Raw genomic sequence first — 25,947 nt, 5'->3', positions numbered from 1 at the left:
AGGAGAGGTATGTAATCAGGAGCCCTCCTGCTAAGGGTAGACAGCTGCTCGTTCCACCCCACCCCCCGCCTTAATTGGTTCTCCTCCCTTCCAACGGTGTTGAGGCGGGTGGGAACAGCAGGGGGTGAAGGTGCTGTGTTTAAAGAGGTGGAGTTATGCAGATCTAAAACGCGTGGATTGCAGCAGCAGCAAGCCGAAAAGTGCAGGCATGTAAGGGATCTAGAGGTTGACAACATGTCTTCTTAACGGGAGTCCAGGAGCTCATCTCCACAAATGGACTTTTCAGGATCCTTGGGTGGCTCCGTAGTTTGAAACCAATTCTGGTTATCGCTTCTCGGCCTTTTGGCTAAGATCAAGTGTAGTATCTGTTCTTATCAGTTTAATATCTGATACGTCCCCTATCTGGGGACCATATATTAAATGGATTTTTAGAACAGGGAGATGGAAAAAGAGCTTGCTCTGTCCACTCCACGCATTGACCTGGTATTGCAGTATCTCCAGGACCGGTGCACCCCTTCTTTAATGCAGTTTCTAAAATCAGAAAGAATTGAATTCAATGTTTTTTGTTCATTTTGCTTGTTTGTCGGATTTTGGGATGGACTCTTTGGCTTTGCTTTTCTTCTCCTCATTGGATTTTTCATGTTCAAAGTTGCAGAAGCCAGATTACAAGCTCATTTTGGTTCAACTTCAGCAACTGTGCATTGCATTGCCATGTAATGTGATGCAATGCTATCTTTCTAGCTCTCCCTTTTTACTTCCTTTTGGATAAACAGACATATTAGGCAAGCATTTTGGAGCTTTCACCTAAATAACTACAGGTGGTGAGATAAGCTGCACAATATAATTGACCTTTCAGTATATTGTTGCACACACACCATCTATTTAGCAAATGCCCTTGTTATCAACAGCAGCCTTTTAAACTCACCTGAGCTAACAGGTATGTGCGCTGGTTACTCTGCTGCGCTTAAAATTTCTTTTTTGGTTTGCTACAATGCCTTTTCTGAAACGTTGTCTCCTTCTGCTGGAACACTGACTTCTTTCATTTAATGCCTGCAGACTATAAAAGAGAACCCAACCCAAAAAGTTTGGTTGATTAGTCTGTGGCATTCTGTTAAACTGTTGCTTATGGCGGTCTCTGTGAGCTTCTCAGCGACATTCAGCCAGCCAGGTATCCTGCCTGCAGTAGATGGAATGTGGCAATGGAACGCTGGCTGCGCGTGTCATAATAGGCTCTGAGCCTTTATATACCTGTGCACAGCAGCAGCCACCTTCAGTCTGCTGCTGGACAGCCAGCAGCAGCAGCAGCAGGAGAGGTATGTAATCAGGAGCCCTCCTGCTAAGGGTAGACAGCTGCTCGTTCCACCCCACCCCCCGCCTTAATTGGTTCTCCTCCCTTCCAACGGTGTTGAGGCGGGTGGGAACAGCAGGGGGTGAAGGTGCTGTGTTTAAAGAGGTGGAGTTATGCAGATCTAAAACGCGTGGATTGCAGCAGCAGCAAGCCGAAAAGTGCAGTCATGTAAGGGATCTAGAGGTTGACAACATGTCTTCTTAACGGGAGTCCAGGAGCTCATCTCCACAAATGGACTTTTCAGGATCCTTGGGTGGCTCCGTAGTTTGAAACCAATTCTGGTTATCGCTTCTCGGCCTTTTGGCTAAGATCAAGTGTAGTATCTGTTCTTATCAGTTTAATATCTGATACGTCCCCTATCTGGGGACCATATATTAAATGGATTTTTAGAACAGGGAGATGGAAAAAGAGCTTGCTCTGTCCACTCCACGCATTGACCTGGTATTGCAGTATCTCCAGGACCGGTGCACCCCTTCTTTAATGCAGTTTCTAAAATCAGAAAGAATTGAATTCAATGTTTTTTGTTCATTTTGCTTGTTTGTCGGATTTTGGGATGGACTCTTTGGCTTTGCTTTTCTTCTCCTCATTGGATTTTTCATGTTCAAAGTTGCAGAAGCCAGATTACAAGCTCATTTTGGTTCAACTTCAGCAACTGTGCATTGCATTGCCATGTAATGTGATGCAATGCTATCTTTCTAGCTCTCCCTTTTTACTTCCTTTTGGATAAACAGACATATTAGGCAAGCATTTTGGAGCTTTCACCTAAATAACTACAGGTGGTGAGATAAGCTGCACAATATAATTGACCTTTCAGTATATTGTTGCACACACACCATCTATTTAGCAAATGCCCTTGTTATCAACAGCAGCCTTTTAAACTCACCTGAGCTAACAGGTATGTGCGCTGGTTACTCTGCTGCGCTTAAAATTTCTTTTTTGGTTTGCTACAATGCCTTTTCTGAAACGTTGTCTCCTTCTGCTGGAACACTGACTTCTTTCATTTAATGCCTGCAGACTATAAAAGAGAACCCAACCCAAAAAGTTTGGTTGATTAGTCTGTGGCATTCTGTTAAACTGTTGCTTATGGCGGTCTCTGTGAGCTTCTCAGCGACATTCAGCCAGCCAGGTATCCTGCCTGCAGTAGATGGAATGTGGCAATGGAACGCTGGCTGCGCGTGTCATAATAGGCTCTGAGCCTTTATATACCTGTGCACAGCAGCAGCCACCTTCAGTCTGCTGCTGGACAGCCAGCAGCAGCAGCAGCAGGAGAGGTATGTAATCAGGAGCCCTCCTGCTAAGGGTAGACAGCTGCTCGTTCCACCCCACCCCCCGCCTTAATTGGTTCTCCTCCCTTCCAACGGTGTTGAGGCGGGTGGGAACAGCAGGGGGTGAAGGTGCTGTGTTTAAAGAGGTGGAGTTATGCAGATCTAAAACGCGTGGATTGCAGCAGCAGCAAGCCGAAAAGTGCAGTCATGTAAGGGATCTAGAGGTTGACAACATGTCTTCTTAACGGGAGTCCAGGAGCTCATCTCCACAAATGGACTTTTCAGGATCCTTGGGTGGCTCCGTAGTTTGAAACCAATTCTGGTTATCGCTTCTCGGCCTTTTGGCTAAGATCAAGTGTAGTATCTGTTCTTATCAGTTTAATATCTGATACGTCCCCTATCTGGGGACCATATATTAAATGGATTTTTAGAACAGGGAGATGGAAAAAGAGCTTGCTCTGTCCACTCCACGCATTGACCTGGTATTGCAGTATCTCCAGGACCGGTGCACCCCTTCTTTAATGCAGTTTCTAAAATCAGAAAGAATTGAATTCAATGTTTTTTGTTCATTTTGCTTGTTTGTCGGATTTTGGGATGGACTCTTTGGCTTTGCTTTTCTTCTCCTCATTGGATTTTTCATGTTCAAAGTTGCAGAAGCCAGATTACAAGCTCATTTTGGTTCAACTTCAGCAACTGTGCATTGCATTGCCATGTAATGTGATGCAATGCTATCTTTCTAGCTCTCCCTTTTTACTTCCTTTTGGATAAACAGACATATTAGGCAAGCATTTTGGAGCTTTCACCTAAATAACTACAGGTGGTGAGATAAGCTGCACAATATAATTGACCTTTCAGTATATTGTTGCACACACACCATCTATTTAGCAAATGCCCTTGTTATCAACAGCAGCCTTTTAAACTCACCTGAGCTAACAGGTATGTGCGCTGGTTACTCTGCTGCGCTTAAAATTTCTTTTTTGGTTTGCTACAATGCCTTTTCTGAAACGTTGTCTCCTTCTGCTGGAACACTGACTTCTTTCATTTAATGCCTGCAGACTATAAAAGAGAACCCAACCCAAAAAGTTTGGTTGATTAGTCTGTGGCATTCTGTTAAACTGTTGCTTATGGCGGTCTCTGTGAGCTTCTCAGCGACATTCAGCCAGCCAGGTATCCTGCCTGCAGTAGATGGAATGTGGCAATGGAACGCTGGCTGCGCGTGTCATAATAGGCTCTGAGCCTTTATATACCTGTGCACAGCAGCAGCCACCTTCAGTCTGCTGCTGGACAGCCAGCAGCAGCAGCAGCAGGAGAGGTATGTAATCAGGAGCCCTCCTGCTAAGGGTAGACAGCTGCTCGTTCCACCCCACCCCCCGCCTTAATTGGTTCTCCTCCCTTCCAACGGTGTTGAGGCGGGTGGGAACAGCAGGGGGTGAAGGTGCTGTGTTTAAAGAGGTGGAGTTATGCAGATCTAAAACGCGTGGATTGCAGCAGCAGCAAGCCGAAAAGTGCAGGCATGTAAGGGATCTAGAGGTTGACAACATGTCTTCTTAACGGGAGTCCAGGAGCTCATCTCCACAAATGGACTTTTCAGGATCCTTGGGTGGCTCCGTAGTTTGAAACCAATTCTGGTTATCGCTTCTCGGCCTTTTGGCTAAGATCAAGTGTAGTATCTGTTCTTATCAGTTTAATATCTGATACGTCCCCTATCTGGGGACCATATATTAAATGGATTTTTAGAACAGGGAGATGGAAAAAGAGCTTGCTCTGTCCACTCCACGCATTGACCTGGTATTGCAGTATCTCCAGGACCGGTGCACCCCTTCTTTAATGCAGTTTCTAAAATCAGAAAGAATTGAATTCAATGTTTTTTGTTCATTTTGCTTGTTTGTCGGATTTTGGGATGGACTCTTTGGCTTTGCTTTTCTTCTCCTCATTGGATTTTTCATGTTCAAAGTTGCAGAAGCCAGATTACAAGCTCATTTTGGTTCAACTTCAGCAACTGTGCATTGCATTGCCATGTAATGTGATGCAATGCTATCTTTCTAGCTCTCCCTTTTTACTTCCTTTTGGATAAACAGACATATTAGGCAAGCATTTTGGAGCTTTCACCTAAATAACTACAGGTGGTGAGATAAGCTGCACAATATAATTGACCTTTCAGTATATTGTTGCACACACACCATCTATTTAGCAAATGCCCTTGTTATCAACAGCAGCCTTTTAAACTCACCTGAGCTAACAGGTATGTGCGCTGGTTACTCTGCTGCGCTTAAAATTTCTTTTTTGGTTTGCTACAATGCCTTTTCTGAAACGTTGTCTCCTTCTGCTGGAACACTGACTTCTTTCATTTAATGCCTGCAGACTATAAAAGAGAACCCAACCCAAAAAGTTTGGTTGATTAGTCTGTGGCATTCTGTTAAACTGTTGCTTATGGCGGTCTCTGTGAGCTTCTCAGCGACATTCAGCCAGCCAGGTATCCTGCCTGCAGTAGATGGAATGTGGCAATGGAACGCTGGCTGCGCGTGTCATAATAGGCTCTGAGCCTTTATATACCTGTGCACAGCAGCAGACACCTTCAGTCTGCTGCTGGACAGCCAGCAGCAGCAGCAGCAGGAGAGGTATGTAATCAGGAGCCCTCCTGCTAAGGGTAGACAGCTGCTCGTTCCACCCCACCCCCCGCCTTAATTGGTTCTCCTCCCTTCCAACGGTGTTGAGGCGGGTGGGAACAGCAGGGGGTGAAGGTGCTGTGTTTAAAGAGGTGGAGTTATGCAGATCTAAAACGCGTGGATTGCAGCAGCAGCAAGCCGAAAAGTGCAGGCATGTAAGGGATCTAGAGGTTGACAACATGTCTTCTTAACGGGAGTCCAGGAGCTCATCTCCACAAATGGACTTTTCAGGATCCTTGGGTGGCTCCGTAGTTTGAAACCAATTCTGGTTATCGCTTCTCGGCCTTTTGGCTAAGATCAAGTGTAGTATCTGTTCTTATCAGTTTAATATCTGATACGTCCCCTATCTGGGGACCATATATTAAATGGATTTTTAGAACAGGGAGATGGAAAAAGAGCTTGCTCTGTCCACTCCACGCATTGACCTGGTATTGCAGTATCTCCAGGACCGGTGCACCCCTTCTTTAATGCAGTTTCTAAAATCAGAAAGAATTGAATTCAATGTTTTTTGTTCATTTTGCTTGTTTGTCGGATTTTGGGATGGACTCTTTGGCTTTGCTTTTCTTCTCCTCATTGGATTTTTCATGTTCAAAGTTGCAGAAGCCAGATTACAAGCTCATTTTGGTTCAACTTCAGCAACTGTGCATTGCATTGCCATGTAATGTGATGCAATGCTATCTTTCTAGCTCTCCCTTTTTACTTCCTTTTGGATAAACAGACATATTAGGCAAGCATTTTGGAGCTTTCACCTAAATAACTACAGGTGGTGAGATAAGCTGCACAATATAATTGACCTTTCAGTATATTGTTGCACACACACCATCTATTTAGCAAATGCCCTTGTTATCAACAGCAGCCTTTTAAACTCACCTGAGCTAACAGGTATGTACGCTGGTTACTCTGCTGCGCTTAAAATTTCTTTTTTGGTTTGCTACAATGCCTTTTCTGAAACGTTGTCTCCTTCTGCTGGAACACTGACTTCTTTCATTTAATGCCTGCAGACTATAAAAGAGAACCCAACCCAAAAAGTTTGGCTGATTAGTCTGTGGCATTCTGTTAAACTGTTGCTTATGGCGGTCTCTGTGAGCTTCTCAGCGACATTCAGCCAGCCAGGTATCCTGCCTGCAGTAGATGGAATGTGGCAATGGAACGCTGGCTGCGCGTGTCATAATAGGCTCTGAGCCTTTATATACCTGTGCACAGCAGCAGCCACCTTCAGTCTGCTGCTGGACAGCCAGCAGCAGCAGCAGCAGGAGAGGTATGTAATCAGGAGCCCTCCTGCTAAGGGTAGACAGCTGCTCCTTCCACCCCACCCCCCGCCTTAATTGGTTCTCCTCCCTTCCAACGGTGTTGAGGCGGGTGGGAACAGCAGGGGGTGAAGGTGCTGTGTTTAAAGAGGTGGAGTTATGCAGATCTAAAACGCGTGGATTGCAGCAGCAGCAAGCCGAAAAGTGCAGGCATGTAAGGGATCTAGAGGTTGACAACATGTCTTCTTAACGGGAGTCCAGGAGCTCATCTCCACAAATGGACTTTTCAGGATCCTTGGGTGGCTCCGTAGTTTGAAACCAATTCTGGTTATCGCTTCTCGGCCTTTTGGCTAAGATCAAGTGCAGTGATCTAGCGGCTGCTGCCTTGGTCTTGGCTGAGAGGTGCTCGGGGTACCCGGCTCCTTGGCCTGGGGGGATCGCTCTGTTTTTCAGCAGGGCTTCACCTCCCTGCTGCTATTAGGGAGTCGGATTAGTCCCCGGGCAACGGGAGGCGATCATCTACCTGGCACTTCGGTGTTGAAGGTTTCTATTGAGAAGAGGAGAACCTGTTTGTGAAGAAGATGTCTGCAGCATCACATGAAGGAGAGGAAGATCATGTGCCTGAATTCGCTAAGGTGCAGAATTCTATTCGTTTGGTTGTTCAGGAGAACTTTCAAGATCAAAAGGATTTTAGGTATGTGATGAGTCAAGTTCTTGTGGATCTTTTTGGTTTGAAGACAGAAGAAGTGTTGGCGATAATGGACTACCCCAGGAGGGGTGTTTATGATATAGTTTTTGTTGACAAAGTTTTTTTTGAAGGATATCTAAGGAAAATGACTGCAAGCCAGGATAAAAGAATGGAGGGGATAAGTGTAATGCCACACTTCCCCGTTAGAGATAAATGGATCATTGTTAAAATGTACTCTCCATTGGTGGACGAAGAGGATGTTCTTACATTTTTGGAGTTTTTTTGTTTGTCAGTAACACCAAAAGGGAAGATTTATAATGAATTTGGTTTTTGGACTTCGAAGTGGAAATTTTTGGTCCGTTTCAAAGAAGATGAGCAGGGGACTGTGTTGCTTCCCCCAGCTAGGTTTAAGTTGGGTAATATAAATGGTGATATTTTTTTCAGTGGTATACCCACTTTTTGTCGAGTTTGTCGTCAATACGGGCATGGAAAGGAAAATTGTTCGGGTGGTGTATGTGGTTTTTGCAAAAAAGGTGATCATGAGTCAAAGGATTGTAAAGATCGGAGGAAGTGCAACTTGTGTCAGGAAGATACGCATGTTTTTAAGAATTGCCCAAAGAGGAAAAGAAATAAAGAGAAGGAGGTAGTGGTTAAAAAGGCTTTGGTAGAGAGAAAGGAGGAAAGTGTAGAAAAGGTGTTGGTGGTAAAGGGAAAAGAAAGCAAACCTGTAGGAGTGCAGAGGGAGATGGAGAAAACAAGAGTAGATTGGGGGGATAGGGTAGAGAGTGAAATGGGAGGTGTAAGTCAGGGAACTGGCCGTGGTAAGGTTAAAAAGCAAGAAAAGAGAAAGGAACAGGAAGTGGAGGTGGCAATGGAAGAAAATATAGTTGTTTTTCAACAACCTATGTTTATAAAGAATGCAGAATATTTTAACCGGTTGTACCGTAAGTTGTATGATGAGAAACGTTTGGACTATCTTATAGAGAATGTTAGGAAAGAACTAATAAGAGATAAAAATGTTTTTTGTGTGAAATATAGAATACCAGATGGTGTATCGAAACAAGTTTTTTCAGCATCAAGGGTTGAAGATTTGTCCCTTAAGGTTCTGAGTTGGGTTGGGGTTCATGCTTTTGATAATGGTTACAAGTATTTTACTTGATGTTATTACTGTTGTTAATACAGTTATAATTTAATTTTTATTTTTTTGGTATCCATTCAGGCTCTGAAACATTTCTTTCTTTGTAAGTATTGTTGTATTTTTGTAATTTTTTTTTCTGACATTAAAAGTACCAAAACCTGATGATGATTTAAGTTGGAGTCCACGTCTTGTCTCCCTTTGGGGAGAAGAGGACTGTGGAGTGGACTTTAATTTTAACCTGAATAGGTTTTAAAAAAAAAAAAAAAAAAATCTGTTCTTATCAGTTTAATATCTGATACGTCCCCTATCTGGGGACCATATATTAAATGGATTTTTAGAACAGGGAGATGGAAAAAGAGCTTGCTCTGTCCACTCCACGCATTGACCTGGTATTGCAGTATCTCCAGGACCGGTGCACCCCTTCTTTAATGCAGTTTCTAAAATCAGAAAGAATTGAATTCAATGTTTTTTGTTCATTTTGCTTGTTTGTCGGATTTTGGGATGGACTCTTTGGCTTTGCTTTTCTTCTCCTCATTGGATTTTTCATGTTCAAAGTTGCAGAAGCCAGATTACAAGCTCATTTTGGTTCAACTTCAGCAACTGTGCATTGCATTGCCATGTAATGTGATGCAATGCTATCTTTCTAGCTCTCCCTTTTTACTTCCTTTTGGATAAACAGACATATTAGGCAAGCATTTTGGAGCTTTCACCTAAATAACTACAGGTGGTGAGATAAGCTGCACAATATAATTGACCTTTCAGTATATTGTTGCACACACACCATCTATTTAGCAAATGCCCTTGTTATCAACAGCAGCCTTTTAAACTCACCTGAGCTAACAGGTATGTGCGCTGGTTACTCTGCTGCGCTTAAAATTTCTTTTTTGGTTTGCTACAATGCCTTTTCTGAAACGTTGTCTCCTTCTGCTGGAACACTGACTTCTTTCATTTAATGCCTGCAGACTATAAAAGAGAACCCAACCCAAAAAGTTTGGTTGATTAGTCTGTGGCATTCTGTTAAACTGTTGCTTATGGCGGTCTCTGTGAGCTTCTCAGCGACATTCAGCCAGCCAGGTATCCTGCCTGCAGTAGATGGAATGTGGCAATGGAACGCTGGCTGCGCGTGTCATAATAGGCTCTGAGCCTTTATATACCTGTGCACAGCAGCAGCCACCTTCAGTCTGCTGCTGGACAGCCAGCAGCAGCAGCAGCAGGAGAGGTATGTAATCAGGAGCCCTCCTGCTAAGGGTAGACAGCTGCTCGTTCCACCCCACCCCCCGCCTTAATTGGTTCTCCTCCCTTCCAACGGTGTTGAGGCGGGTGGGAACAGCAGGGGGTGAAGGTGCTGTGTTTAAAGAGGTGGAGTTATGCAGATCTAAAACGCGTGGATTGCAGCAGCAGCAAGCCGAAAAGTGCAGGCATGTAAGGGATCTAGAGGTTGACAACATGTCTTCTTAACGGGAGTCCAGGAGCTCATCTCCACAAATGGACTTTTCAGGATCCTTGGGTGGCTCCGTAGTTTGAAACCAATTCTGGTTATCGCTTCTCGGCCTTTTGGCTAAGATCAAGTGCAGTGATCTAGCGGCTGCTGCCTTGGTCTTGGCTGAGAGGTGCTCGGGGTACCCGGCTCCTTGGCCTGGGGCGATCGCTCTGTTTTTCAGCAGGGCTTCACCTCCCTGCTGCTATTAGGGAGTCGGATTAGTCCCCGGGCAACGGGAGGCGATCATCTACCTGGCACTTCAGTGTTGAAGGTTTCTATTGAGAAGAGGAGAACCTGTTTGTGAAGAAGATGTCTGCAGCATCACATGAAGGAGAGGAAGATCATGTGCCTGAATTCGCTAAGGTGCAGAATTCTATTCGTTTGGTTGTTCAGGAGAACTTTCGATATCAAAAGGATTTTAGGTATGTGATGAGTCAAGTTCTTGTGGATCTTTTTGGTTTGAAGACAGAAGAAGTGTTGGCGATAATGGACTACCCCAGGAGGGGTGTTTATGATATAGTTTTTGTTGACAAAGTTTTTTTTGAAGGATATCTAAGGAAAATGACTGCAAGCCAGGATAAAAGAATGGAGGGGATAAGTGTAATGCCACACTTCCCCGTTAGAGATAAATGGATCATTGTTAAAATGTACTCTCCATTGGTGGACGAAGAGGATGTTCTTACATTTTTGGAGTTTTTTTGTTTGTCAGTAACACCAAAAGGGAAGATTTATAATGAATTTGGTTTTTGGACTTCGAAGTGGAAATTTTTGGTCCGTTTCAAAGAAGATGAGCAGGGGACTGTGTTGCTTCCCCCAGCTAGGTTTAAGTTGGGTAATATAAATGGTGATATTTTTTTCAGTGGTATACCCACTTTTTGTCGAGTTTGTCGTCAATACGGGCATGGAAAGGAAAATTGTTCGGGTGGTGTATGTGGTTTTTGCAAAAAAGGTGATCATGAGTCAAAGGATTGTAAAGATCGGAGGAAGTGCAACTTGTGTCAGGAAGATACGCATGTTTTTAAGAATTGCCCAAAGAGGAAAAGAAATAAAGAGAAGGAGGTAGTGGTTAAAAAGGTTTTGGTAGAGAGAAAGGAGGAAAGTGTAGAAAAGGTGTTGGTGGTAAAAGGAAAAGAAAGCAAACCTGTAGGAGTGCAGAGGGAGATGGAGAAAACAAGAGTAGATTGGGGGGATAGGGTAGAGAGTGAAATGGGAGGTGTAAGTCAGGGAACTGGCCGTGGTAAGGTTAAAAAGCAAGAAAAGAGAAAGGAACAGGAAGTGGAGGTGGCAATGGAAGAAAATATAGTTGTTTTTCAACAACCTATGTTTATAAAGAATGCAGAATATTTTAACCGGTTGTACCGTAAGTTGTATGATGAGAAACGTTTGGACTATCTTATAGAGAATGTTAGGAAAGAACTAATAAGAGATAAAAATGTTTTTTGTGTGAAATATAGAATACCAGATGGTGTATCGAAACAAGTTTTTTCAGCATCAAGGGTTGAAGATTTGTCCCTTAAGGTTCTGAGTTGGGTTGGGGTTCATGCTTTTGATAATGGTTACAAGTATTTTACTTGATGTTATTACTGTTGTTAATACAGTTATAATTTAATTTTTATTTTTTTGGTATCCATTCAGGTTCTGAAACATTTCTTTCTTTGTAAGTATTGTTGTATTTTTGTAATTTTTTTTTCTGACATTAAAAGTACCAAAACCTGATGATGATTTAAGTTGGAGTCCACGTCTTGTCTCCCTTTGGGGAGAAGAGGACTGTGGAGTGGACTTTAATTTTAACCTGAATAGGTTTTAAAAAAAAAAAAAAAAAAATCTGTTCTTATCAGTTTAATATCTGATACGTCCCCTATCTGGGGACCATATATTAAATGGATTTTTAGAACAGGGAGATGGAAAAAGAGCTTGCTCTGTCCACTCCACGCATTGACCTGGTATTGCAGTATCTCCAGGACCGGTGCACCCCTTCTTTAATGCAGTTTCTAAAATCAGAAAGAATTGAATTCAATGTTTTTTGTTCATTTTGCTTGTTTGTCGGATTTTGGGATGGACTCTTTGGCTTTGCTTTTCTTCTCCTCATTGGATTTTTCATGTTCAAAGTTGCAGAAGCCAGATTACAAGCTCATTTTGGTTCAACTTCAGCAACTGTGCATTGCATTGCCATGTAATGTGATGCAATGCTATCTTTCTAGCTCTCCCTTTTTACTTCCTTTTGGATAAACAGACATATTAGGCAAGCATTTTGGAGCTTTCACCTAAATAACTACAGGTGGTGAGATAAGCTGCACAATATAATTGACCTTTCAGTATATTGTTGCACACACACCATCTATTTAGCAAATGCCCTTGTTATCAACAGCAGCCTTTTAAACTCACCTGAGCTAACAGGTATGTGCGCTGGTTACTCTGCTGCGCTTAAAATTTCTTTTTTGGTTTGCTACAATGCCTTTTCTGAAACGTTGTCTCCTTCTGCTGGAACACTGACTTCTTTCATTTAATGCCTGCAGACTATAAAAGAGAACCCAACCCAAAAAGTTTGGTTGATTAGTCTGTGGCATTCTGTTAAACTGTTGCTTATGGCGGTCTCTGTGAGCTTCTCAGCGACATTCAGCCAGCCAGGTATCCTGCCTGCAGTAGATGGAATGTGGCAATGGAACGCTGGCTGCGCGTGTCATAATAGGCTCTGAGCCTTTATATACCTGTGCACAGCAGCAGCCACCTTCAGTCTGCTGCTGGACAGCCAGCAGCAGCAGCAGCAGGAGAGGTATGTAATCAGGAGCCCTCCTGCTAAGGGTAGACAGCTGCTCGTTCCACCCCACCCCCCGCCTTAATTGGTTCTCCTCCCTTCCAACGGTGTTGAGGCGGGTGGGAACAGCAGGGGGTGAAGGTGCTGTGTTTAAAGAGGTGGAGTTATGCAGATCTAAAACGCGTGGATTGCAGCAGCAGCAAGCCGAAAAGTGCAGGCATGTAAGGGATCTAGAGGTTGACAACATGTCTTCTTAACGGGAGTCCAGGAGCTCATCTCCACAAATGGACTTTTCAGGATCCTTGGGTGGCTCCGTAGTTTGAAACCAATTCTGGTTATCGCTTCTCGGCCTTTTGGCTAAGATCAAGTGCAGTGATCTAGCGGCTGCTGCCTTGGTCTTGGCTGAGAGGTGCTCGGGGTACCCGGCTCCTTGGCCTGGGGCGATCGCTCTGTTTTTCAGCAGGGCTTCACCTCCCTGCTGCTATTAGGGAGTCGGATTAGTCCCCGGGCAACGGGAGGCGATCATCTACCTGGCACTTCAGTGTTGAAGGTTTCTATTGAGAAGAGGAGAACCTGTTTGTGAAGAAGATGTCTGCAGCATCACATGAAGGAGAGGAAGATCATGTGCCTGAATTCGCTAAGGTGCAGAATTCTATTCGTTTGGTTGTTCAGGAGAACTTTCGAGATCAAAAGGATTTTAGGTATGTGATGAGTCAAGTTCTTGTGGATCTTTTTGGTTTGAAGACAGAAGAAGTGTTGGCGATAATGGACTACCCCAGGAGGGGTGTTTATGATATAGTTTTTGTTGACAGAGTTTTTTTTGAAGGATATCTAAGGAAAATGACTGCAAGCCAGGATAAAAGAATGGAGGGGATAAGTGTAATGCCACACTTCCCCGTTAGAGATAAATGGATCATTGTTAAAATGTACTCTCCATTGGTGGACGAAGAGGATGTTCTTACATTTTTGGAGTTTTTTTGTTTGTCAGTAACACCAAAAGGGAAGATTTATAATGAATTTGGTTTTTGGACTTCGAAGTGGAAATTTTTGGTCCGTTTCAAAGAAGATGAGCAGGGGACTGTGTTGCTTGCCCCAGCTAGGTTTAAGTTGGGTAATATAAATGGTGATATTTTTTTCAGTGGTATACCCACTTTTTGTCGAGTTTGTCGTCAATACGGGCATGGAAAGGAAAATTGTTCGGGTGGTGTATGTGGTTTTTGCAAAAAAGGTGATCATGAGTCAAAGGATTGTAAAGATCGGAGGAAGTGCAACTTGTGTCAGGAAGATACGCATGTTTTTAAGAATTGCCCAAAGAGGAAAAGAAATAAAGAGAAGGAGATAGTGGTTAAAAAGGTTTTGGTAGAGAGAAAGGAGGAAAGTGTAGAAAAGGTGTTGGTGGTAAAGGGAAAAGAAAGCAAACCTGTAGGAGTGCAGAGGGAGATGGAGAAAACAAGAGTAGATTGGGGGGATAGGGTAGAGAGTGAAATGGGAGGTGTAAGTCAGGGAACTGGCCGTGGTAAGGTTAAAAAGCAAGAAAAGAGAAAGGAACAGGAAGTGGAGGTGGCAATGGAAGAAAATATAGTTGTTTTTCAACAACCTATGTTTATAAAGAATGCAGAATATTTTAACTGGTTGTACCGTAAGTTGTATGATGAGAAACGTTTGGACTATCTTATAGAGAATGTTAGGAAAGAACTAATAAGAGATAAAAATGTTTTTTGTGTGAAATATAGAATACCAGATGGTGTATCGAAACAAGTTTTTTCAGCATCAAGGGTTGAAGATTTGTCCCTTAAGGTTCTGAGTTGGGTTGGGGTTCATGCTTTTGATAATGGTTACAAGTATTTTACTTGATGTTATTACTGTTGTTAATACAGTTATAATTTAATTTTTATTTTTTTGGTATCCATTCAGGTTCTGAAACATTTCTTTCTTTGTAAGTATTGTTGTATTTTTGTAATTTTTTTTTCTGACATTAAAAGTACCAAAACCTGATGATGATTTAAGTTGGAGTCCACGTCTTGTCTCCCTTTGGGGAGAAGAGGACTGTGGAGTGGACTTTAATTTTAACCTGAATAGGTTTTAAAAAAAAAAAAAAAAAAAATCTGTTCTTATCAGTTTAATATCTGATACGTCCCCTATCTGGGGACCATATATTAAATGGATTTTTAGAACAGGGAGATGGAAAAAGAGCTTGCTCTGTCCACTCCACGCATTGACCTGGTATTGCAGTATCTCCAGGACCGGTGCACCCCTTCTTTAATGCAGTTTCTAAAATCAGAAAGAATTGAATTCAATGTTTTTTGTTCATTTTGCTTGTTTGTCGGATTTTGGGATGGACTCTTTGGCTTTGCTTTTCTTCTCCTCATTGGATTTTTCATGTTCAAAGTTGCAGAAGCCAGATTACAAGCTCATTTTGGTTCAACTTCAGCAACTGTGCATTGCATTGCCATGTAATGTGATGCAATGCTATCTTTCTAGCTCTCCCTTTTTACTTCCTTTTGGATAAACAGACATATTAGGCAAGCATTTTGGAGCTTTCACCTAAATAACTACAGGTGGTGAGATAAGCTGCACAATATAATTGACCTTTCAGTATATTGTTGCACACACACCATCTATTTAGCAAATGCCCTTGTTATCAACAGCAGCCTTTTAAACTCACCTGAGCTAACAGGTATGTGCGCTGGTTACTCTGCTGCGCTTAAAATTTCTTTTTTGGTTTGCTACAATGCCTTTTCTGAAACGTTGTCTCCTTCTGCTGGAACACTGACTTCTTTCATTTAATGCCTGCAGACTATAAAAGAGAACCCAACCCAAAAAGTTTGGTTGATTAGTCTGTGGCATTCTGTTAAACTGTTGCTTATGGCGGTCTCTGTGAGCTTCTCAGCGACATTCAGCCAACCAGGTATCCTGCCTGCAGTAGATGGAATGTGGCAATGGAACGCTGGCTGCGCGTGTCATAATAGGCTCTGAGCCTTTATATACCTGTGCACAGCAGCAGCCACCTTCAGTCTGCTGCTGGACAGCCAGCAGCAGCAGCAGCAGGAGAGGTATGTAATCAGGAGCCCTCCTGCTAAGGGTAGACAGCTGCTCGTTCCACCCCACCCCCCGCCTTAATTGGTTCTCCTCCCTTCCAACGGTGTTGAGGCGGGTGGGAACAGCAGGGGGTGAAGGTGCTGTGTTTAAAGAGGTGGAGTTATGCAGATCTAAAACGCGTGGATTGCAGCAGCAGCAAGCCGAAAAGTGCAGGCATGTAAGGGATCTAGAGGTTGACAACATGTCTTCTTAACGGGAGTCCAGGAGCTCATCTCCACAAATGGACTTTTCAGGATCCTTGGGTGGCTCCGTAGTTTGAAACCAATTCTGGTTATCGCTTCTCGGCCTTTTGGCTAAGATCAAGTGTAGTATCTGTTCTTATCAGTTTAATATCTGATACGTCCCCTATCTGGGGACCATATATTAAATGGATTTTTAGAACAGGGAGATGGAAAAAGAGCTTGCTCTGTCCACTCCACGCATTGACCTGGTATTGCAGTATCTCCAGGACCGGTGCACCCCTTCTTTAATGCAGTTTCTAAAATCAGAAAGAATTGAATTCAATGTTTTTTGTTCATTTTGCTTGTTTGTCGGATTTTGGGATGGACTCTTTGGCTTTGCTTTTCTTCTCCTCATTGGATTTTTCATGTTCAAAGTTGCAGAAGCCAGATTACAAGCTCATTTTGGTTCAACTTCAGCAACTGTGCATTGCATTGCCATGTAATGTGATGCAATGCTATCTTTCTAGCTCTCCCTTTTTACTTCCTTTTGGATAAACAGACATATTAGGCAAGCATTTTGGAGCTTTCACCTAAATAACTACAGGTGGTGAGATAAGCTGCACAATATAATTGACCTTTCAGTATATTGTTGCACACACACCATCTATTTAGCAAATGCCCTTGTTATCAACAGCAGCCTTTTAAACTCACCTGAGCTAACAGGTATGTGCGCTGGTTACTCTGCTGCGCTTAAAATTTCTTTTTTGGTTTGCTACAATGCCTTTTCTGAAACGTTGTCTCCTTCTGCTGGAACACTGACTTCTTTCATTTAATGCCTGCAGACTATAAAAGAGAACCCAACCCAAAAAGTTTGGTTGATTAGTCTGTGGCATTCTGTTAAACTGTTGCTTATGGCGGTCTCTGTGAGCTTCTCAGCGACATTCAGCCAGCCAGGTATCCTGCCTGCAGTAGATGGAATGTGGCAATGGAACGCTGGCTGCGCGTGTCATAATAGGCTCTGAGCCTTTATATACCTGTGCACAGCAGCAGCCACCTTTAGTCTGCTGCTGGACAGCCAGCAGCAGCAGCAGCAGGAGAGGTATGTAATCAGGAGCCCTCCTGCTAAGGGTAGACAGCTGCTCGTTCCACCCCACCCCCCGCCTTAATTGGTTCTCCTCCCTTCCAACGGTGTTGAGGCGGGTGGGAACAGCAGGGGGTGAAGGTGCTGTGTTTAAAGAGGTGGAGTTATGCAGATCTAAAACGCGTGGATTGCAGCAGCAGCAAGCCGAAAAGTGCAGGCATGTAAGGGATCTAGAGGTTGACAACATGTCATCTTAACGGGAGTCCAGGAGCTCATCTCCACAAATGGACTTTTCAGGATCCTTGGGTGGCTCCGTAGTTTGAAACCAATTCTGGTTATCGCTTCTCGGCCTTTTGGCTAAGATCAAGTGTAGTATCTGTTCTTATCAGTTTAATATCTGATACGTCCCCTATCTGGGGACCATATATTAAATGGATTTTTAGAACAGGGAGATGGAAAAAGAGCTTGCTCTGTCCACTCCACGCATTGACCTGGTATTGCAGTATCTCCAGGACCGGTGCACCCCTTCTTTAATGCAGTTTCTAAAATCAGAAAGAATTGAATTCAATGTTTTTTGTTCATTTTGCTTGTTTGTCGGATTTTGGGATGGACTCTTTGGCTTTGCTTTTCTTCTCCTCATTGGATTTTTCATGTTCAAAGTTGCAGAAGCCAGATTACAAGCTCATTTTGGTTCAACTTCAGCAACTGTGCATTGCATTGCCATGTAATGTGATGCAATGCTATCTTTCTAGCTCTCCCTTTTTACTTCCTTTTGGATAAACAGACATATTAGGCAAGCATTTTGGAGCTTTCACCTAAATAACTACAGGTGGTGAGATAAGCTGCACAATATAATTGACCTTTCAGTATATTGTTGCACACACACCATCTATTTAGCAAATGCCCTTGTTATCAACAGCAGCCTTTTAAACTCACCTGAGCTAACAGGTATGTGCGCTGGTTACTCTGCTGCGCTTAAAATTTCTTTTTTGGTTTGCTACAATGCCTTTTCTGAAACGTTGTCTCCTTCTGCTGGAACACTGACTTCTTTCATTTAATGCCTGCAGACTATAAAAGAGAACCCAACCCAAAAAGTTTGGTTGATTAGTCTGTGGCATTCTGTTAAACTGTTGCTTATGGCGGTCTCTGTGAGCTTCTCAGCGACATTCAGCCAGCCAGGTATCCTGCCTGCAGTAGATGGAATGTGGCAATGGAACGCTGGCTGCGCATGTCATAATAGGCTCTGAGCCTTTATATACCTGTGCACAGCAGCAGCCACCTTCAGTCTGCTGCTGGACAGCCAGCAGCAGCAGCAGCAGCAGGAGAGGTATGTAATCAGGAGCCCTCCTGCTAAGGGTAGACAGCTGCTCGTTCCACCCCACCCCCCGCCTTAATTGGTTCTCCTCCCTTCCAACGGTGTTGAGGCGGGTGGGAACAGCAGGGGGTGAAGGTGCTGTGTTTAAAGAGGTGGAGTTATGCAGATCTAAAACGCGTGGATTGCAGCAGCAGCAAGCCGAAAAGTGCAGGCATGTAAGGGATCTAGAGGTTGACAACATGTCTTCTTAACGGGAGTCCAGGAGCTCATCTCCACAAATGGACTTTTCAGGATCCTTGGGTGGCTCCGTAGTTTGAAACCAATTCTGGTTATCGCTTCTCGGCCTTTTGGCTAAGATCAAGTGTAGTATCTGTTCTTATCAGTTTAATATCTGATACGTCCCCTATCTGGGGACCATATATTAAATGGATTTTTAGAACATGAAGATGGAAAAAGAGCTTGCTCTGTCCACTCCACGCATTGACCTGGTATTGCAGTATCTCCAGGACCGGTGCACCCCTTCTTTAATGCAGTTTCTAAAATCAGAAAGAATTGAATTCAATGTTTTTTGTTCATTTTGCTTGTTTGTCGGATTTTGGGATGGACTCTTTGGCTTTGATTTTCTTCTCCTCATTGGATTTTTCATGTTCAAAGTTGCAGAAGCCAGATTACAAGCTCATTTTGGTTCAACTTCAGCAACTGTGCATTGCATTGCCATGTAATGTGATGCAATGCTATCTTTCTAGCTCTCCCTTTTTACTTCCTTTTGGATAAACAGACATATTAGGCAAGCATTTTGGAGATTTCACCTAAATAACTACAGGTGGTGAGATAAGCTGCACAATATAATTGACCTTTCAGTATATTGTTGCACACACACCATCTATTTAGCAAATGCCCTTGTTATCAACAGCAGCCTTTTAAACTCACCTGAGCTAACAGGTATGTGCGCTGGTTACTCTGCTGCGCTTAAAATTTCTTTTTTGGTTTGCTACAATGCCTTTTCTGAAACGTTGTCTCCTTCTGCTGGAACACTGACTTCTTTCATTTAATGCCTGCAGACTATAAAAGAGAACCCAACCCAAAAAGTTTGGTTGATTAGTCTGTGGCATTCTGTTAAACTGTTGCTTATGGCGGTCTCTGTGAGCTTCTCAGCGACATTCAGCCAGCCAGGTATCCTGCCTGCAGTAGATGGAATGTGGCAATGGAACGCTGGCTGCGCGTGTCATAATAGGCTCTGAGCCTTTATATACCTGTGCACAGCAGCAGCCACCTTCAGTCTGCTGCTGGACAGCCAGCAGCAGCAGCAGCAGGAGAGGTATGTAATCAGGAGCCCTCCTGCTAAGGGTAGACAGCTGCTCGTTCCACCCCACCCCCCGCCTTAATTGGTTCTCCTCCCTTCCAACGGTGTTGAGGCGGGTGGGAACAGCAGGGGGTGAAGGTGCTGTGTTTAAAGAGGTGGAGTTATGCAGATCTAAAACGCGTGGATTGCAGCAGCAGCAAGCCGAAAAGTGCAGTCATGTAAGGGATCTAGAGGTTGACAACATGTCTTCTTAACGGGAGTCCAGGAGCTCATCTCCACAAATGGACTTTTCAGGATCCTTGGGTGGCTCCGTAGTTTGAAACCAATTCTGGTTATCGCTTCTCGGCCTTTTGGCTAAGATCAAGTGTAGTATCTGTTCTTATCAGTTTAATATCTGATACGTCCCCTATCTGGGGACCATATATTAAATGGATTTTTAGAACAGGGAGATGGAAAAAGAGCTTGCTCTGTCCACTCCACGCATTGACCTGGTATTGCAGTATCTCCAGGACCGGTGCACCCCTTCTTTAATGCAGTTTCTAAAATCAGAAAGAATTGAATTCAATGTTTTTTGTTCATTTTGCTTGTTTGTCGGATTTTGGGATGGACTCTTTGGCTTTGATTTTCTTCTCCTCATTGGATTTTTCATGTTCAAAGTTGCAGAAGCCAGATTACAAGCTCATTTTGGTTCAACTTCAGCAACTGTGCATTGCATTGCCATGTAATGTGATGCAATGCTATCTTTCTAGCTCTCCCTTTTTACTTCCTTTTGGATAAACAGACATATTAGGCAAGCATTTTGGAGCTTTCACCTAAATAACTACAGGTGGTGAGATAAGCTGCACAATATAATTGACCTTTCAGTATATTGTTGCACACACACCATCTATTTAGCAAATGCCCTTGTTATCAACAGCAGCCTTTTAAACTCACCTGAGCTAACAGGTATGTGCGCTGGTTACTCTGCTGCGCTTAAAATTTCTTTTTTGGTTTGCTACAATGCCTTTTCTGAAACGTTGTCTCCTTCTGCTGGAACACTGACTTCTTTCATTTAATGCCTGCAGACTATAAAAGAGAACCCAACCCAAAAAGTTTGGTTGATTAGTCTGTGGCATTCTGTTAAACTGTTGCTTATGGCGGTCTCTGTGAGCTTCTCAGCGACATTCAGCCAGCCAGGTATCCTGCCTGCAGTAGATGGAATGTGGCAATGGAACGCTGGCTGCGCGTGTCATAATAGGCTCTGAGCCTTTATATACCTGTGCACAGCAGCAGCCACCTTCAGTCTGCTGCTGGACAGCCAGCAGCAGCAGCAGCAGGAGAGGTATGTAATCAGGAGCCCTCCTGCTAAGGGTAGACAGCTGCTCGTTCCACCCCACCCCCCGCCTTAATTGGTTCTCCTCCCTTCCAACGGTGTTGAGGCGGGTGGGAACAGCAGGGGGTGAAGGTGCTGTGTTTAAAGAGGTGGAGTTATGCAGATCTAAAACGCGTGGATTGCAGCAGCAGCAAGCCGAAAAGTGCAGGCATGTAAGGGATCTAGAGGTTGACAACATGTCTTCTTAACGGGAGTCCAGGAGCTCATCTCCACAAATGGACTTTTCAGGATCCTTGGGTGGCTCCGTAGTTTGAAACCAATTCTGGTTATCGCTTCTCGGCCTTTTGGCTAAGATCAAGTGTAGTATCTGTTCTTATCAGTTTAATATCTGATACGTCCCCTATCTGGGGACCATATATTAAATGGATTTTTAGAACAGGGAGATGGAAAAAGAGCTTGCTCTGTCCACTCCACGCATTGACCTGGTATTGCAGTATCTCCAGGACCGGTGCACCCCTTCTTTAATGCAGTTTCTAAAATCAGAAAGAATTGAATTCAATGTTTTTTGTTCATTTTGCTTGTTTGTCGGATTTTGGGATGGACTCTTTGGCTTTGCTTTTCTTCTCCTCATTGGATTTTTCATGTTCAAAGTTGCAGAAGCCAGATTACAAGCTCATTTTGGTTCAACTTCAGCAACTGTGCATTGCATTGCCATGTAATGTGATGCAATGCTATCTTTCTAGCTCTCCCTTTTTACTTCCTTTTGGATAAACAGACATATTAGGCAAGCATTTTGGAGCTTTCACCTAAATAACTACAGGTGGTGAGATAAGCTGCACAATATAATTGACCTTTCAGTATATTGTTGCACACACACCATCTATTTAGCAAATGCCCTTGTTATCAACAGCAGCCTTTTAAACTCACCTGAGCTAACAGGTATGTGCGCTGGTTACTCTGCTGCGCTTAAAATTTCTTTTTTGGTTTGCTTTTTTTTCAATGCCTTTTCTGAAACGTTGTCTCCTTCTGCTGGAACACTGACTTCTTTCATTTAATGCCTGCAGACTATAAAAGAGAACCCAACCCAAAAAGTTTGGTTGATTAGTCTGTGGCATTCTGTTAAACTGTTGCTTATGGCAGTCTCTGTGAGCTTCTCAGCGACATTCAGCCAGCCAGGTATCCTGCCTGCAGTAGATGGAATGTGGCAATGGAACGCTGGCTGCGCGTGTCATAATAGGCTCTGAGCCTTTATATACCTGTGCACAGCAGCAGCCACCTTCAGTCTGCTGCTGGACAGCCAGCAGCAGCAGCAGCAGGAGAGGTATGTAATCAGGAGCCCTCCTGCTAAGGGTAGACAGCTGCTCGTTCCACCCCACCCCCCGCCTTAATTGGTTCTCCTCCCTTCCAACGGTGTTGAGGCGGGTGGGAACAGCAGGGGGTGAAGGTGCTGTGTTTAAAGAGGTGGAGTTATGCAGATCTAAAACGCGTGGATTGCAGCAGCAGCAAGCCGAAAAGTGCAGGCATGTAAGGGATCTAGAGGTTGACAACATGTCTTCTTAACGGGAGTCCAGGAGCTCATCTCCACAAATGGACTTTTCAGGATCCTTGGGTGGCTCCGTAGTTTGAAACCAATTCTGGTTATCGCTTCTCGGCCTTTTGGCTAAGATCAAGTGTAGTATCTGTTCTTATCAGTTTAATATCTGATACGTCCCCTATCTGGGGACCATATATTAAATGGATTTTTAGAACAGGGAGATGGAAAAAGAGCTTGCTCTGTCCACTCCACGCATTGACCTGGTATTGCAGTATCTCCAGGACCGGTGCACCCCTTCTTTAATGCAGTTTCTAAAATCAGAAAGAATTGAATTCAATGTTTTTTGTTCATTTTGCTTGTTTGTCGGATTTTGGGATGGACTCTTTGGCTTTGCTTTTCTTCTCCTCAATGGATTTTTCATGTTCAAAGTTGCAGAAGCCAGATTACAAGCTCATTTTGGTTCAACTTCAGCAACTGTGCATTGCATTGCCATGTAATGTGATGCAATGCTATCTTTCTAGCTCTCCCTTTTTACTTCCTTTTGGATAAACAGACATATTAGGCAAGCATTTTGGAGCTTTCACCTAAATAACTACAGGTGGTGAGATAAGCTGCACAATATAATTGACCTTTCAGTATATTGTTGCACACACACCATCTATTTAGCAAATGCCCTTGTTATCAACAGCAGCCTTTTAAACTCACCTGAGCTAACAGGTATGTGCGCTGGTTACTCTGCTGCGCTTAAAATTTCTTTTTTGGTTTGCTACAATGCCTTTTCTGAAACGTTGTCTCCTTCTGCTGGAACACTGACTTCTTTCATTTAATGCCTGCAGACTATAAAAGAGAACCCAACCCAAAAAGTTTGGTTGATTAGTCTGTGGCATTCTGTTAAACTGTTGCTTATGGCGGTCTCTGTGAGCTTCTCAGCGACATTCAGCCAGCCAGGTATCCTGCCTGCAGTAGATGGAATGTGGCAATGGAACGCTGGCTGCGCGTGTCATAATAGGCTCTGAGCCTTTATATACCTGTGCACAGCAGCAGCCACCTTCAGTCTGCTGCTGGACAGCCAGCAGCAGCAGCAGGAGAGGTATGTAATCAGGAGCCCTCCTGCTAAGGGTAGACAGCTGCTCGTTCCACCCCACCCCCCGCCTTAATTGGTTCTCCTCCCTTCCAACGGTGTTGAGGCGGGTGGGAACAGCAGGGGGTGAAGGTGCTGTGTTTAAAGAGGTGGAGTTATGCAGATCTAAAACGCGTGGATTGCAGCAGCAGCAAGCCGAAAAGTGCAGGCATGTAAGGGATCTAGAGGTTGACAACATGTCTTCTTAACGGGAGTCCAGGAGCTCATCTCCACAAATGGACTTTTCAGGATCCTTGGGTGGCTCCGTAGTTTGAAACCAATTCTGGTTATCGCTTCTCGGCCTTTTGGCTAAGATCAAGTGTAGTATCTGTTCTTTTAAGAACACAAGAGCTACGATCTACACTTGACGAGAGCGATCGAACTCGGAAGGAGAAGAGCTTCGGAGCCCAGCTGACATCAGAGAACGAAGGCGGATATCGGTGGGAGGAAGAAGCTCTAAAGAATCCAGAAGAAGACGAAGACTCGGAGAAGAATCGGGCTGTCCTGTGGAATCTTCGAGGAAGAAAATCATCGAGACAAAGACCTTTCGGGGAATTTGTCCAGAACACGACGGGAGAAGAATCTGCATAGCTCCACCCATTCCGGGAAGAGTTCCAGATCCAGCTCCAAGAAGTAACTGCAGGAGGAAAGCCATGGCAAGCGCTGCGAGGAAGGCCGAAAAGAAGAGCCTGGAGCTGGGGACAGCCAGGAGGGCCCAGCCAGGAGCCGATTCTGACCCCAAGGACTCTGCCTCCACGACTGGCCAGCAGAAGGGACCCCAGAAGCCCCGCCACGAAGCTCCAGCCCTGGAGCCATGGATGCGGCAGACGGTGGCCCTGAAGCTGAAGGAAGTGGATGGGAGGGTGCCGGACATGTCCTCGGACGTGTTCTGCCAGAAGATGCTGCTGGATCGAGGCTTCTCCAGGTCGGACACCCTCAGCATCCAGACCTTCTTGACGGGGATCTTCTTCGTCACCTTCGCCACTGTGAACACCTGCAGGAGGTTCTGGGAAATGGTAAGCGCAAAAGGACCGGATAATTCTTTCTCTGCCTTTACAGGTAGCTGCCCTATCCAGAGGGATGAAAGGAGGATCACGGTCTCCATGCGCAACCCGCACACCCCAGGCCAAGACATCTGTACCTTCCTGAGACGCTTCTGTTTGGTTGTGAAGGAACCCTCTCACATCCTGAATGGACTCGGCTTCTGGACAGGTAAGTGGTCGGTGACCGTTAGACTTCACAGGGACCTGGCGTACTCAGACGGACTTCGGCACCTGCCCCCGACATTCTCCCTGGGCAACTCCTACGGCCTCATCTATTACCCGGACATGCCGCGGAACTGCAGGAGATGCGGCAAGAACGGCCACGAGATGAAGGACTGCAAGGAGGATGCCTGCAGGATTTGTCGAGTGACGGGACACAGCTCGAAGGACTGCCCGAAGAAGACGTCCTGCAACCTGTGTGGGCTGGCGGCTCATCTGTACAAGGATTGCCCCAGGCGTGAGAGATCCTGGGCATCGGTGGTTGCGACGACCCCAGCTACGGAGGACAAGGCCCCGACGACCAGGCCTGTGAAGGTCAAGGACGCGACGACCAAGGCCCCAGCGGCCAAGGCCGAGACGACCAAGGCCAAAGCGGTCAAGGAGTCGGTGGCCAAAGCCCCAGCGACGGTCCCAGCAGCTCCGAAGCAGAAGAAAAAGTCAAAGGAGGGTAAGAGTTCTGTCACCCCTCTCTCGATCCCTCCCCCTGCCACCCCCGTCCAATCCCCCCCCACCCCGGCCACCCCTGCTGAGGATTCCACTTCCTCTTCCTCCTTCCCCTACTCCTCAGCAGGTGTCCTTTCCCCTGCCCCGGCAGCCACTCTCCCTCCCCAGACCATGGTAGCGGTGGAATTAACCTTTCCTCCACCCGCCGCTATCTATTCCGAGGAGGATTTTCCCCTTCTTGTCTCCCCAGTTCCAACCCGGGGAAAGAGGAAGGTGGAGGACAGCCCTGCTACTGAATCCTCCAAAAAGAAGATTCTGGATTTCGTAGGCGAAAAGGAGGATACCCTCCCTGAGCCAGAAGAGATGGAGCACATGGTTGAGACCCTGGTGGCCGAGCCAGAAGAGGAGGAACTGGTGGTCGCCGAGATTGAGGCCGCGCTGCTTGACCAGATGGAGGAAGAGGGCCTGCTGGTGATCCCGTCACCAGCAGTCAACACCGACGAGGGACCACCCGACCGGAGTGGTAACTAAGGTGTATTGCCTGCGCTAACTTTTTCTTTTTTCCCTACATGATGGCTAATATTAACTTATTTTCCATTAATGTCAGGAGCATCAAGGACAAGTTCAGACGTCAGACTATTTATGCCTTCCTTACTTCCCAGTTGTGTGATGTTTATATGTTGCAGGAATGTTCCCTTCCCTCCTCTAGGTCCTTCAAACATCTGGCCA

The 25,947-nt window shown here is 44.8% G+C and overlaps 12 non-coding genes and 3 pseudogenes across 12 annotated transcripts; all 15 read left to right on the top strand.

Moving 5' to 3' along the window:
• The first annotated feature begins 326 nt into the window (after positions 1-326).
• LOC141233132 (U2 spliceosomal RNA) lies at positions 327-517 on the top strand. The gene has a single exon (XR_012299286.1). It is a non-coding gene; the product is annotated as a U2 spliceosomal RNA (small nuclear RNA).
• A 1,115-nt stretch (positions 518-1,632) lies between these two features.
• LOC141233131 (U2 spliceosomal RNA) lies at positions 1,633-1,823 on the top strand. Its single transcript, XR_012299285.1, has one exon. It is a non-coding gene; the product is annotated as a U2 spliceosomal RNA (small nuclear RNA).
• A 1,115-nt stretch (positions 1,824-2,938) lies between these two features.
• LOC141233130 (U2 spliceosomal RNA) lies at positions 2,939-3,129 on the top strand. The gene has a single exon (XR_012299284.1). It is a non-coding gene; the product is annotated as a U2 spliceosomal RNA (small nuclear RNA).
• Positions 3,130-4,244: 1,115 nt separating this feature from the next.
• On the top strand, positions 4,245-4,435 carry LOC141233129 (U2 spliceosomal RNA). Its single transcript, XR_012299283.1, has one exon. It is a non-coding gene; the product is annotated as a U2 spliceosomal RNA (small nuclear RNA).
• Positions 4,436-5,550: 1,115 nt separating this feature from the next.
• Positions 5,551-5,741, top strand: LOC141233127 (U2 spliceosomal RNA). Its single transcript, XR_012299281.1, has one exon. It is a non-coding gene; the product is annotated as a U2 spliceosomal RNA (small nuclear RNA).
• Positions 5,742-8,594: 2,853 nt separating this feature from the next.
• Positions 8,595-8,775, top strand: LOC141233263 (U2 spliceosomal RNA; annotated as a pseudogene).
• A 2,853-nt stretch (positions 8,776-11,628) lies between these two features.
• LOC141233262 (U2 spliceosomal RNA) lies at positions 11,629-11,809 on the top strand (annotated as a pseudogene).
• A 2,853-nt stretch (positions 11,810-14,662) lies between these two features.
• On the top strand, positions 14,663-14,844 carry LOC141233265 (U2 spliceosomal RNA). Its single transcript, XR_012299409.1, has one exon. It is a non-coding gene; the product is annotated as a U2 spliceosomal RNA (small nuclear RNA).
• A 1,115-nt stretch (positions 14,845-15,959) lies between these two features.
• Positions 15,960-16,150, top strand: LOC141233126 (U2 spliceosomal RNA). The gene has a single exon (XR_012299280.1). It is a non-coding gene; the product is annotated as a U2 spliceosomal RNA (small nuclear RNA).
• A 1,115-nt stretch (positions 16,151-17,265) lies between these two features.
• Positions 17,266-17,456, top strand: LOC141233125 (U2 spliceosomal RNA). Its single transcript, XR_012299279.1, has one exon. It is a non-coding gene; the product is annotated as a U2 spliceosomal RNA (small nuclear RNA).
• A 1,118-nt stretch (positions 17,457-18,574) lies between these two features.
• Positions 18,575-18,765, top strand: LOC141233229 (U2 spliceosomal RNA). Its single transcript, XR_012299379.1, has one exon. It is a non-coding gene; the product is annotated as a U2 spliceosomal RNA (small nuclear RNA).
• Positions 18,766-19,880: 1,115 nt separating this feature from the next.
• On the top strand, positions 19,881-20,071 carry LOC141233124 (U2 spliceosomal RNA). Its single transcript, XR_012299278.1, has one exon. It is a non-coding gene; the product is annotated as a U2 spliceosomal RNA (small nuclear RNA).
• A 1,115-nt stretch (positions 20,072-21,186) lies between these two features.
• Positions 21,187-21,377, top strand: LOC141233123 (U2 spliceosomal RNA). The gene has a single exon (XR_012299277.1). It is a non-coding gene; the product is annotated as a U2 spliceosomal RNA (small nuclear RNA).
• A 1,121-nt stretch (positions 21,378-22,498) lies between these two features.
• Positions 22,499-22,689, top strand: LOC141233355 (U2 spliceosomal RNA). Its single transcript, XR_012299469.1, has one exon. It is a non-coding gene; the product is annotated as a U2 spliceosomal RNA (small nuclear RNA).
• Positions 22,690-23,801: 1,112 nt separating this feature from the next.
• On the top strand, positions 23,802-23,879 carry LOC141233299 (U2 spliceosomal RNA; annotated as a pseudogene).
• Positions 23,880-25,947: the final 2,068 nt, after the last annotated feature.

Source organism: Phyllobates terribilis, unplaced genomic scaffold (assembly GCF_046119375.1).
Source record: "Phyllobates terribilis strain yellow unplaced genomic scaffold, ASM4611937v1 Scaffold_572__1_contigs__length_1044912, whole genome shotgun sequence".
NCBI lineage: Eukaryota > Metazoa > Chordata > Amphibia > Anura > Dendrobatidae > Phyllobates > Phyllobates terribilis.
Note: the sequence above shows the minus strand (reverse complement) of the source record. Positions and strands in the feature narration are given on the sequence as shown.